The sequence below is a fragment of the Colletes gigas genome, unplaced genomic scaffold, assembly GCF_013123115.1.
Source record: "Colletes gigas isolate AHSC1104 unplaced genomic scaffold, ASM1312311v1 Colletes_gigas_Sc00011, whole genome shotgun sequence".
In the NCBI taxonomy this organism is placed as follows: domain Eukaryota; kingdom Metazoa; phylum Arthropoda; class Insecta; order Hymenoptera; family Colletidae; genus Colletes; species Colletes gigas.
In genome coordinates this window covers 9059399-9073209 of record NW_025106640.1, presented here as the reverse complement: position 1 = coordinate 9073209, position 13811 = coordinate 9059399, and the positions used below count along the sequence as shown (strand labels likewise).

At 48.7% G+C, this 13811-nt stretch overlaps 1 protein-coding gene across 1 annotated transcript in view; it reads left to right on the top strand.

The window, feature by feature from the left end:
* The window catches only part of LOC122398247 (stress-activated protein kinase JNK), a 75433-nt gene that overhangs the window by 17100 nt on the left and 44522 nt on the right, over positions 1-13811 (top strand). The gene's annotated exons all lie outside the window — the stretch shown is intronic.

The following is a 13811-nucleotide window of genomic DNA, read 5'->3' as shown; positions in this document are numbered from 1 at the left end:
TCTCTCTTCCTGTCGCGCGCGCTTTCGCAACCTCGTTCACCCCCTCCCTCCCTCCCTCTTTCTCTCTCTTTGACACACACGCTCCGTTTCTGCCACTGTCCGTCTTTCCGTCCCGGGCTCTGTGATTCTGTGATTCCGTGATTCCGTGTTTTCGTCGACGCGTGCGTCCGCGCGAAACTTTCTCGGGGCACGAACCGTTGCGTCGAAAGTGCACGCTCTCCTCGTAACCCATCTCGAGAAAGTGCAGATCCCAGTGGTAAAGCTCGCCTATCAGGTGCGGTTATCGACTAGGTTTCTCTGTGTTACGCTCTGGGTGCAGTTTGGCTCTGTGATATCGTCTCGATCGCGATAACTCTCGGAATCGGAGCCCTGCCGATCGACCACGTGTTCCGTTCGACCGACCTTTGCGTCCGAACGAGAAAACCTCCGACGTCCGTCCGTATCGCGCCTCCGTTTCCCGCTCTACGGGTCCCTTCGATCACTGGACAACGTCGCCCTGAACGTCTCTTCGATTCGATACGAGTGCCGCTCCTACGAGGGAAACTAGGATCGATATTTACGAGGTAGGACGAGTCCATCCACGAGTAATTCGGGGTGCGTTGGTCGCGTTCGCGGGATATCGATTACGAGTATCGATGCCCCGCGAGTGCTCCCGTTCGTTCGGTTTTACCCGAAAACGCGTGTCCCGGACGACAAACGTAACGGACCATCGACCGTGAAAATCGCGTCGGTCCGATCGAAACGAACGGCGACGCTCTTAGGCTTCGTCCAGCTGTAATCCGCTGGCTCTCTGGTCGGCGATCCATTTCAATTAGATTTGCCCGTTTACATCATAACGCGAATATTCGCGCGCAATAACGCGGTTCGTAAACGCGACGGTTACGTCACCGACGCACACGCGTACACGGGCTCGCCGACTGGCGCGTTACGAGGTGTTTTTGGCAAAGCTTGCGCGGGTGGATCACGCGAAATCGGTTTCAAAATGTTCGACGGGAACGGCGAGACACGTCCGTCAAGCGGCGTTCGCGATTTTGACGCAAATTGCCGTCAGATTTTCGAAATCGTTAAATATAGTCGTCGGTGACCGGTTGTTTCTAGACAATACGATCTCGTTAACGTTATGGAGGAACGGAAGGAGGTCGGCGAGGCGCGTTGAAACGTTAATACCGTCGGAGGGTGCAAGTTAATTTGCAGTTTCGACGGGTTAGGACTACGTGTTGCGCCGCTAGCCTCTCGGCAGCGACACGCGAAGAAAAGGAACGGAGGTCCGCGTAAATTCTATTTGGACGCGATTTATAGACCTGGCCGGAATATCGGTAGGTTACGTAATAAGAGCGTGTAAACACGACCGATCCAATTACTCCGTGAACGATAGAAATCCGCAAGAGTTTCCTCCGTTCGAACACGGTACCCCGCTAGGATTACGTACCTGTAGTCGACCCTGTACGAACTCACGCTACCCTCCGTCGATTCCTTCTTTATTCGCGTACTAGCCTCGATTTTCCGCTCTCCCTTTCTACCCGTGAAATTTCACCAAATAAACCAAACTTTTACGACCCCTCGCATCGACAAACTTTGGCCTTGCTTGTGAAATTATCGTTGGGAGCAACAATTGACCACACCGTTCGCTAGTTTTGCATATTCACGGTGGCAGCGGTTGAATAAATTTGTTTGAAATATTCCTCGTTTCGCTGAAAGGTCGTTCGACCGAAATGTCAGAGATGTCTTCCGGGGTCTTTTCGGAACGAGTGGGAGGAGGCGCTGCGCACACTCTTCGAGCGCTATTAGGACGGTAAATACGCTGCTTTCTCGATCGCAATCTCACCGTTGTCCTCCCATTTTTCGTGGAAAATTTACAACTCTGCGCGTCGCGTCACGAACCCAGGTAGAACGTCGCCCCGCACCACGGCCAGGCATCCTCGTAAACGAAGAAACGCGTTCTTTTATTTAAAAGTGATCGTGCACGAAGTTTGACACGGTTCGAGCGTGTCTCGCGCGCGTATTTGCTCGGACTCGAAGCAACTTCCGGGCGAGTTGCGTGGTCCGTCGAAGAACGGAGTTTGTTTGGTGGAAGAGCACGAATTTCCTGGAGTATTTTTGCGAACGCGATGGCGTCCGCGCGTTACCTGAGCCCAGGGAGTCGCTTGGCCCTGTCCAGCCGCGCGGAATGCCCCTTTTAACGCGACTCGCTCGGCCGCGCTATACCGTAGGAAAACGTGTGGGAGCGAGGCTGGGAATGCACGCTCGTCCGCCTCAAATATGTAATACTAACACACATACTTGGCTATCGATTTTCTAGAAACTACCCCTAGTGCGCTCATCCGAGTTGTTCGCGTCTCGCTATGGTAATTCTTCGTCGCCCGGAGCCGGTGCGTTCTTCTTTCCTCTCGAACGAACAAACATCTCCGCGAACGGGGACATTGGAACTTGCAGGATTACTTAATCGTGACGCGAGAAGAATTTTTTCGTTACCACAAAGGCTTCCCGCGTCGACACGTTGTTAACAAGTTTCGATCATTCGCTTTTCCCCGGGAACGAAAACGTTCGAAGCGTGACGGGACGGTCGCGCAACGTTGCAAGGTGTGTAATAACCGTCGTAAGCTGCGATAGGTCCTGCGAGCGCGCGTATTCTCGGTGCATAGCTCCTCGCGGTGGACCGTTAGATCTGTCCTCAGTTAATAATGACTCCGACCGGTTGATTTAACGGCGTCGTTAGAACGGTCTCCTATACGCAAAAGACATAGCTCGCGTGGTTTCGAGGTCCTTACGACTCCATCGTCCGCGACTATTAGCTCTCGCGGTTGACACGTTCGCTGCGAGTAATTGGCCGCATTAAATTTAATAATTCGACCGCGGCCCGCGCCTCGCCCGTTTCCGCCTTCCTGCTCCGCTTTTCGTCTGGCGAGTTCAATCGTGCCGTGTCTTTCCAACAACGCGGACCGATCTCACCCTCTCGCGGCGCTCGAGGAACGTTCACGAATTTCCACGACGAGTAACGGACCGAAGGAAACTGATTACGCGTTCGCTGCAACCGATCAAGAGCGAAGCGTGCCAGTTTCTTTTCATTATAGCGTAGAAGGACGAGTGGGGGTAAGCGTGGATCTATTCCGAGCATATAAAACGAGGGACACTGTATGGTGCTTCGGGGGGGCGGATGTTGTCGTAGAATTCGGTGTATCTACTTTGAGCGATAGCTCGGACTTAATAGTCCGTGATGTTAGAACGCGGTTGGATGCGCGCCGTCGCGCATGAGCTCGTGTCGTTTGTGGATTACACGCCGGCGTAGGTGTAACGTGCCTAACTTCTGGCACGGGTCGTTTCCGCCGTTCTCGCTGCTCCATTTCGGCCTGGATCGGTTTCTTCGCGGGGAACGCCGAATTATAACGTAATTAGCGAGGATCGAGCAGACCTGCACGTTCCCCGTGAAATTTCCTTATTTACAACGGCCAGTGGGGATTTTCATTAACGTTGCGTTGCGTCCGCACGGTTTTATAACGCGGTTCGTTTCGCGAGATTAAAAATTTCATTTCTCCGGGGCCGAGATTCGACGGGTATTGTCCACGAAATATCTCCTCTACGAAATTATCCCCGGGCTTACTATATTTCTAACGGCGGTCCGTAAATTCATTCCGTCCGGGCGCTTTAACCTTGCGCGTTGGCTTTTCCGCGCGAAAGATTACGCGCGCTGGAAAAACGAATTAATGAAAACTGTTCGCCCCGGCGGTGACCCGCGTTTTCCATATTTCGTGGCGACGTGTATCGTGCGACCGAGAGATTCGCATGCTCCATTAGACCACTGCCACCAGCGTCGTATGTTTCCGAAAGCCCGGCTATATTCTCCCGCGATATTGCACTTTTACGCGTGTTTGCGGAGAGATCTTTTATCACGGACGGGAATATCTTTGCGCGTCCCTCCGCCAGGACTTTTAATCCCGGGAGTTTCACGAACTCCCGTAGCGGTGGATACGAAATAGTTGAAAGGCGAACCTGGTATAATAATAGCGAAATCGACGAGTTTTGAAAACGTACCGTTGGTCTCTGGAAAAAGCTTTGGGAACGCGTCGTGTATTAAGACCTCACTCGCCTTTAATCTCGTGTCGCAACCACCTGTGAAAACGAGACCGACTCGAATTCGCGGAAGGTGGGAATCGATATGGAGGCTCGCGTGCTGCCGGCGGTCATCGTGCATCGATAACGAACGAGAACGAGAATCCAACGATAGCTGAACGTCGCGCGTATCTTTCAATTCATTTTATTATTCTCATCCGGAATATAGACGAATTGATTTTTGCTAATCCGAGCGACGTGTTCGAAGGACAGGTGGACGAAGGTCGAGCGGATCGATGTCTCCGCGAAACGCACCTTCTTTCCGTCCCCTCCCTCTCTGTCAGCGTTGCGATCTCGATCCGCGACACGCACCGTCGAAGTTATTTCGCGAAGCTGCGTCCCGACCGCGGTTAACGAGGTAATTTCACGAGTTTGGCATCGATTCATATTTCAGAATCGGGGAACAATAAAACCGGTAGATAGACCCGGTTCTCGGGGGGATACGTGCAACAGGAATATAAACTCTGGTCGCATCGTTGCCCTCTATATTAATACATTAATTTTCCTCATACTCCGGCGCAGGGACGGCAGATTCGTATTAAGATAACTCGTGGCAAAGCATGCGCGCGGGACTCGAACGATAGACCAGCTACCGATACGCCTTTACGAATAAACTCGCTAAACCTACCGGTACAACATCCTGTATACAAATTTAAATTAATTTTCAATTAAATAAACAATTTATGATTCAATTTTATCGCAACAGTAGTCGTATGATCAGTAAGAATTGCTGAAACTTCTTTAGGAATGTAGGGTCAAAGTAAATTGCAAAATAAACGTAGAAGACGGTATAAATTATAATAGTTGTTAGGCTCACAGGATAGAGGATTAAATTCCCTTTAAAATGAGCGTTTGTACAAGTCGATAGCTTTATTAGTTCCGGAGATATAGCGATTTTAATTTCAAGTCGATGCGGTGGCTAGTTTCGGAGATACGACGAGGGTCCGAAGCGTTTGTTTACGTTCATTCGGATCAATGAACTCGCGCGCGCGACAATAGTAAACAGTGCGTAGTAAATTCTTGGAAATACTACTACTTCCTGGTCACGTGACTGTCTCGACTCACGCGCGACAAGGAGGTACGACGCGACGCGTCAGACGGAGACAGAGATAGTCGAAATTAAAAAATTACCCCTTTACATAAATTACGATATCTCGGAAACGGAAAGTCGGATCGTCAAAACCCAAAAACCACTTTAAAGGGGGAGCTTTGCCGCCGCTAACAATACCTTAATAATTAATGAAACACCAGTAGTTTCGGAACTGCACGCGTCTAAAGTTTAACTATTTTTAATACGCGTTGTTAGACCGTTTCAAGACAGTGGAAACTGAAGATTCGGTCCAAATTTGTCCAGTTTGGTGTTAAAGTGATCTCCAAGCAGTTGGATCGATATTTTCGGTCCGAAAGGAAATTTCGCCGTCTAATCGCGGGGGTTAATTAAATCGAGAACAACGCGCGAATCGAGAGTCGTGGGCGGTATTCGCGGAATCCGAATAATGTCTGGTGGCTCGGGACAGCCACCTTTATCGATCCATCGTCGAGCTTGCGGCGCGCCGATTTAGGAACCGAGGCTGTCCCGTGAAAAAACCGGGAAACACTTGGACTCGAGGGAGGAGCGTACCGCGCCCGCTACCTCTGCGAAATTGAAGAGGGTCGTTTGATTTATGGTGGAACCGTTCTCCAGGACCCCCTTCTTTCCCGTTCTACGCTCGAATTTCGTAAAGTTACTCGCCCTCTCCAATTACTCACTCTCCTCCGCCACCCCCTCTCGAAAACTCCTCGCCCCTTTTATCTTGGCCGCGATCGATCCGCGATCTCTTGCGTTTCCGGCGACCTCGGTGTTTTCGCGAACAGCTGTTCCCACCGAGAAATAACCGATGACTTTCCACGAGGCGGCCATCGGCGGAAAACCGCTGAAAATTCCCTCCTCTGACCGTGGCGTGTAACTTTTTGTTTCAGGTACGTAACCGCGGTGGATTTTGTTTGTCGGGGATCGGTGGGGTTTACGGCTACCTTCGATGATATCTCTACGCTTAAAAGGTAATGAAACGTTTCTACTCTCGGCGTATTTACGATCGAATTTTAGTTTAATCGTCGGACGAGGCGAAACGCGATAACCGGCTCGAACCGAACCGTTTATTCCCGTTTATTCGTTAACTTGGCGGCTCTCTTTTGGTACGTATTATTAATGCACGAGCAACGCGAGCCAAAAATATATATTTGCCAACGATAATTTCACTGTTTCAATTTCAATATCGCGGCGCGAGGAAGATATATCCAGCGTTCGTCGTTTGACACTTTGAACTTTCGTCGTTCGTTATAGATCCAATTTTTCCAAGTTTCTTTACAGTACACATCGACAGCGTTCGCCAACAAGCTTCCCTCTCGCTCTACTCGCTTCGCTCCCGCTTTGGCGATCACGAGGAAACAGATTTTCTGGTTTATACGCAGCTAACGAATGGTATCGATAGTTTATATCGCACGCTCCGTTTTTCCTCCCCGGTTCGAACGCGCGTTTCGCTTCTGTTTCAACCGGGAAACAGCTGCGTCCCGATCGAAATTCATTTCTCCGCCCGTTTTGGAGAGAAATGCACAAATGCATTCCGAATAAATACTTTTCGTTGCGCAATTCCAACGGTACTTTATGCGCCGTAATACGTATCGTATTGCTATAATAAGAAGAGACACGATAAAAAATACAATGAGCCGCGTTGTTTCGATTCGCGATTCCGAGAGGCAGGGAAATAGAGAATAATTCTGGAGCGTACAGAGTGTCAAGGATGCAAGTTTGAAAAGCTTTTTCGTTAACCGGAGGTTAAGTGGCCCTTCTTTATCTCCGGTAAGATCCACTTGGACCACTGTCCCAGTTCGTGGACGACGTACAACTCGCACCGGGACAAATGGATCAAGTTGGAGTCGAAATCGTAGGACTCTTGATAGACTCGATGTAAATCTTGTTCTTTAATTCAACAAACAGTCTTCGTCTATTGAGAGCTGTACGATTTTGAGTCGTCATTACGGGCGTGAGGCAATTTTCCAAAGCGACAAGTAACTTTTCCAAACTCTCTGGCCGCGAGGAATTTTCTTCTGGTCCGGCCTCGTGTTTTGCGCGCCTAAACGTCGGAGTTAGATCCTCCTTTTAACGAGATGGAACAGGAATGTCTTATCGAGCGGTGCATTTTTCGTATTGAAAGCGTTTGGCGGTTGAACGTGGAAACTCGATTGTCGGGTGTTTGGAGAAGTCGCCTCTTCGAGAACGGTTCAAGCCGGAGCGAACCAATTTCGCCTAGCGAGAGGAGGCCGTCGGTGAATATTGCGTTTAAACTTTGCGCTCGAGCCTCAAACTTGCCGCATCCTATCTGCGAGGAAATAGAATTTAGGCTGCTATGATTGTTCCAAGAAGTTGCGCACCTCTTTCGATTCTGCCTACCCAAGATGCTGCGCCTCGATCGACAAGCTCGTCTAAATGGGACACGGTGTACATGGAAGACATTATTGGTCTTATCATTATACATTTATTGAAATAAAATAAGTAGTTTGATGTATATAACTAAATATAAATGCTATTAATTATAGGGTAATTATAATTTTTGGAAATCGTAAATACCGATTAATTCGATCGAATAAGGAAATAGAATCCGCAGGGGTGGCCGGCGTCACGGTTAATTAATAGTCGGCTCGGGCGCGCCAATCCCGCGGCGTTTTTCGTCTATTTTCTGGAAAATTAATTCGGAAAATGACCAACCGCTGGCGTTTCGCCCGCCGGCCAAATTGCCTTCGCAAACGCGCGCCCGGGAAAATACTGATATTGCGCGCGAAAACGCGTTCCCGCGCCTTCCCTGGAACGCGGGGGTGCGCCGGGGCACATTTTATCGCGACACTCGCAGTTTATACGTTTCCGCGCGATTTTCCATTCCGAACACTGCCCGAAGACTCGCCAAATTCGACTTCGAATCGCTTGGCTCGCTTTCTACTCTTTATTTATTTATAAACGGGCGTGTAAAACCCATTAGCGCACAAACTGACCAGCAATGCAGACAATATATTGCAAATGAGACAGTGATTGCAGAGAACAGACGAGTTAAATATATGTTGAAGTTGGTTCGAATCGTGAGAATTTCGAATACTCTTGCTGTTAAATTATTTGTTTAAACGAAATAGCGTTTCGGATAGCAACGATTTACGGTGTGACCTGTGCGGAATATTTCGTGGGATTTAATTCGAGGCGCGGCTTAAAAAGGATGAGAAATCGTTTGGTCGTTGCGTATCAGTTTCGCTAATTAAAATTTTATGCAAACGAAGCGGTTATCCCCGTCGCAGATTGTTCCGATCGGTTTCCGTGGATTGGCAAATCGGGACCGTAATCCCGGCCCTTGAGTTTCCGCTCGGTAATTTCTTTGGTGGCTAGATCCAATCGAATTAACGAGCTAGTGGCGGATAGGGAACCGACCCTTCCGCTTTCCCTCGATACAGTTATTAATGCCGGCGTCCTCTCCTCCGTTCTACGCGTGTAGCGAACAGAGACTTTTTCGCAAACTTTCAGCTAGTAAAATAGTGTTAATTTTAAAATAGTCAGCTTTTCTCCGCGAGCATTGGAAATTGCAATACCGGATCGAAAGCGTCCATTCTGTATCGTCGACGTCGATAAAGAGGGATTTCCCGGCGAGCGGAAGAATCGCTGGGACGAACGAGGTAAATTGGAGCCCCCGAAGAGTGGATTTTCACAAAACGGCCGGATGATTAACGACGGGGCCGGCCGTCGATGGCCGCGATAAACGCGAAACGGGATTATCGGGTGCTCGGGAAATAAAGCCAAGAAGTTTATCGTCGCGGTCTCGTGATTTCGCGTACGAATCGATTCGAGAGCCGTCGAGGGTCTTCAGACGTTGCAGCGTGGAGATCATCGTTGCAACCCACTCCTCGTGTTTGCTTCTCGTGCAAATGCGATAATTAGCCCTTACGGTCGAGCTGGCTGGCGTATTTGCACGATGCACAGCCCGTTTCCTGATTAATGGATGCGTCTCTCACGGCACGCGTTTCCACAAAGTCTCTCCGGGGGTAGAAATTCCCTTTTCAACGGGGCCCCGTATCGCCGACGCGTCAATTATAAATACCTCTCTCCCTCGAAACTCTTTCCGCACGAAAAATCGCGCCTCTTGTATCGATGTATCGGCGAAACGGAACTGGGGAAAGCTTCCTGTCGAGCCCGCTATCGGAAATCGGACGTCTTTAAACGGAATTTCAAGTCTCGTCCAAATGAAAAAGAAACTTGCTCAAAGGTTGTAAATGCGACACAGAGACCGGAAGTGCGTATCGTGATAGCGTCGCGTGTCCTTGCCAGTGAATTTGCCGCGCACTCGCTATTTCGGCGAGTGAATATTGATCGGTTGCGGCGATACACGTAACGCAACGATGCGCGTCGCGTTCGTATGCAGATCGAATAATATTATAGTTGCACGCACGACCGTGCGTTAGATCTAATCGGCAAGTCGAGCAGAGCGCGCGCCACTTTTCCATCGCAGGTTGCTTTCGTTTTCGCTCGGTTCCCGGGGCTTGCACGGAGGGTCGTGTGAAACCAGGGACAAAAAAGGGTGTCGCGTTACGAGGGTGGAGACGGAGCCGCCCTCAAAACTAAAACAAATTAATTACGTCTTGTAGTCGATTTTTATTTTTACCGTGGAAGGTTCTCCATTATACTTAGAGGGTGTACTTTACACGCACGTTAACCCTTAACGATCCAACGCACCTTTACGAAATACAGATCTTTTGTTCTGCGCTCTACGTGAAAATAGTCAGTCGATAATTGGCAAAGAACTTTAAAACGCAACGTTCGGTTGATTATAAATTTTTTGGCACGGGAAATTTGACCGGATCCCCGTGGGTTGTGCGCGCTGCAGATCGAACGAGAGGGACAAAGGTCGGCGTTACACCGGAACGCGAGCGTGGGACGGAAGGGGGAAGCGACGTCGAGTAGACGTCGAATTGGATTCCATCGGTCGAACTCATTCGATTAATTACTTGGCATCAAAGATCGGCCGTAGCTCGGTCGAACTCGACCGGAGGATCCCCGGGGACAATTGCGTTAAACCGGCTTTTGTTTGCGAACGTGCACCCGCAGGACCTGACCGGACGGACCCTTCGTTATACCGAATTTCGTTCCGCTCGTTATCAGCGCGAACGTCTGCTTCGAAGGAAATTAATTGCACCGTCCCTTGTAAAGAAAATCACGTAGAGAGACGCTTGCAATTTCTTCCCCCTGCGCGTGTACGTGTGTCCTTTATTTCCACTGTAAATAGTTCGCTTCTTCGACTCTGTGTCCGCCTTTAAAAGCGATCTACGAAATAATAGCGATATTTGTAACGCGTCGAGGGGGGTTAAATAGATAGGAAAGCCGGTTTTCCATCCTGCAAATTTTTCGAACGCTCGCGGAAAGCCGCGGCTTAACGGAACGAGAGCACCCGCGATTCCGATCGCGATACGCGACAATGGCCCTGTCGCGTCGATTCCGATTTCCGAGTATTGTTCGACGATAACGGGGCAGGAGCGCCGTTTGATAAAACTCGAACGAAAAACGCTCCGGGGCGTCGCGATCTTCCGCTTTATCCCCCGCGGAATATTATTGGAATCGATGGACAGGGGAAGGGGAACCCTTTATTTCGAAGTCTTGTTCGCTCCGACGATTTACCGTCGCGCGTCCACGCCGATGCGTAACCGATAGCTCGGGAATGCACGCAGGTATTTTCGTCGGTGCTGTCGGTACCCGGATAAATCGGATACGCAGGCATTCGGGAAATATCCGGGAACGCGAAAAATACCCGGGCATCCACCGTAGCAGCCTATTACCCGAGTACGTAGAGTTGTTCGAATAGCGTAATCATTCTCGCGCGAAATAATAAATTCCAAATACCCGATTGATCAACATTTTCTGATACCTTTAGAAACAACGATGATGCTTTTCCCATATTTTAGTGAAAATATCTCCAATCAAATTTACACGCGTAACGTTTGATTTTGATTTACTTGACCCTGCAATTAATATTTGCGAAATTCCGATTGGTATGTATGTATTAACGGTGGTCAAACCGCGGCTCGTGACCCGTATACGGCTTAATCGATAGATCGCGTCTAAGTATCGTTTGCAATTAACTGATTACCACCTACAATACGGAGCGCATTTGCTAAACACGAGTCGAATTTTAAATTGTCAGTCGTCGTTGAATTTCAAAAGACGAGTACCCCCGCGGGTTTTCCGGTGAAAATACACCGTCGCGGCGGAAAACGTACGTCGGGAATATCTGTCACTCGGTCTTGTAACAAATTGAAGCACCGTCCCAGCGTGTAAACAGCGCCCGAGAATTAGGGGCCGCGCGTTGAGAGACTCTTGGACGTGTTTACTCATCGGAATTCATATTAGCAGGGGTGCGTGTACCTTGAGCCGAGCATTAGCGTGTTCCAGACAGCTTTTCACTTTACTTCGGTCGCAGCTGCAACAGATGCACCAGCCGCCACGCTGTTCCGAATTTCGAGCCGAGGATTGCCAGATATCGCGTACCTGCTTTCCAAATTGCTCGAGCCTGATGCATTAGGCGCGCCAAAGAGTTGTCCGCTTCTTTCGACAGCAGTCAATCGTTGCTTCAACGGAAATTGAAACGTGAAAAGTTCCATGTCCCTTTCCTCCGTCTTTCAAAACTCGACGATTTCGTGATTTTTTCACTGTAGCAACCGATTGGGAGGAAAAAATTGTTCGATTCACCTTATGACCCAGGTTTTCTCGCGAACGAAACGACACTTTGGAAATAGAAAGCTTTGCTATTTCCGCGCGGCGCTGTCGCGCTCGTGGCAAAGTACGTGACATAGTTCTCGATGGAGGACAGTCCCTAATGCTGACCGTTGGGGAATCGACAGTTTAGAGTGGCGTGGACGTAACGCGCGAGGAAATTGAGGTGTCATCGAGCCCGGACTGGTCAAAATTCACGCTCTGGTCCTCTATAGAGCGTTTATTTTCCACGTTGCTCGCCTCGCATCCACGCAAATGCGATCGAGGAGTCGCGAGATCGTTGCAACGAAAGAGAAAGTAGCGTTTAGTTTTGGAAAAAAAATTACCAAATCCGCACGCAGGCAATTCGAATACGTTCGCGGCGAACCCCTAAATCATTCGTTGAGTTAATTTGGGTAACTAGTTTCGGCTCGCCGGGTGTTTCCGGTGGGTACGGTTGATTTGTCGCCGGATGGGAAACCGAAAACCGCAGAGTCCTTTGCTACCTCCGAGGGTGCGAACATCGAGGAAACTCGAAATAATCTTGAAGCGCAATTTAACGCGGACGAACGTAACGAGCCTCGGCTTAATTACCACGTCGGGAACAATGGCAATTAAAAGTTTCACCGCGCTCGATCGCGATATTTCGGGTTAAGCCTTTTTCATCTCTGACTCGTGTCGCGTTCGCCAACATGGCGCCCATAATTGTCTCACTTTATTGGGTAGCGATACACGCTATTGCGCACAATTGCAGTTGAAAATTTATTTCGTTACATTCACTAAGCGATAATGTAAATCCACATCTGTAGTTCCTTGCATATTACATCTTTGTACTAAAGGGTTTAATACCCGTTAATAAATGAATGAAAATTAATATCGAAGATGGACGCGTCTACCGTGCTTGTTCTCGACTGTAGAAAAGAACCGTCTCGTGTATTTTTCGCGCGTCAATCTCCGGTCCTTCCATTTCCGCGGAAGCCTTTTGAAGGTTCGATTTTTCCATTTGGCGTACGCGAGCTCGCGAGAAGGTGGAACCGTTCTTAAACGAAGCAAGTGCTCCGGCGAGTTGTTAAGAGGACCGGCGAGTCGGTCTTGCTGCCAAATATGCGACACGGTACGATGGTATCCAAGAAATGTGTTTCGCTGCTCGGCGACGAAAGAAGAAAACACAAAAGAGACGGAGCAGAGCCGTCGGTGAATTGTTTTTAATGTTTCCACCAGCGACGAAGAACGCCGGGTTTCCGTAAAAATCGTTCTCGTCGAGCATGATTGAGGAACTGTGCGATTGCCTTCATTTATTATTACACAGGGTGTTCGACCACCCCTGAGAACAATTTTAATGGGAGATTCTGGAAGCCAAAATAAGACGAAAATCAAGAATATCAAAATCAATTCAACAAATTGGTAGTCTCTATTTTTGTTTTATTTCGGCTTCGAGAATCTCCCATTAAAATTTTTCCTAAGGGTGGCTGAACACCCTATTATATAAAAGTATCGTACGTCAATAAAGAGTATCGTAGAATTAAAATTACGTGTAACCTCGTCTCCGTCAAATCCAGATGGTTTCCTCCGACGAAAACTCCTTGCAAAGGTTTACCATTTTATTTGAAAGGTAGGAGTAATATATTAATAATTTATTTGGATGATCATCAGGCCTGTTGCGTTCTCTTTAATAATCGATTATACGATTTATACAAATACGGAGTAAAAATTTAAATGCGGACAGTACGCGATAGAAATAGAAAAGCGATAAAGCACAGTGATTAATCTCCCTTCGAGATAAACAAGCGACATAGTAACGCAAGAATACATTTTTATGCGATTCACGAGCCCGCGGATGGTATCAGGGTCGGTTTCAATTATTCTCGAGCGTATTTGATCGGTTGCGTCGATCGTTCCATCGAGAGATAATGTTCCTCGTTATTATACATACATCATCGAAGAATCC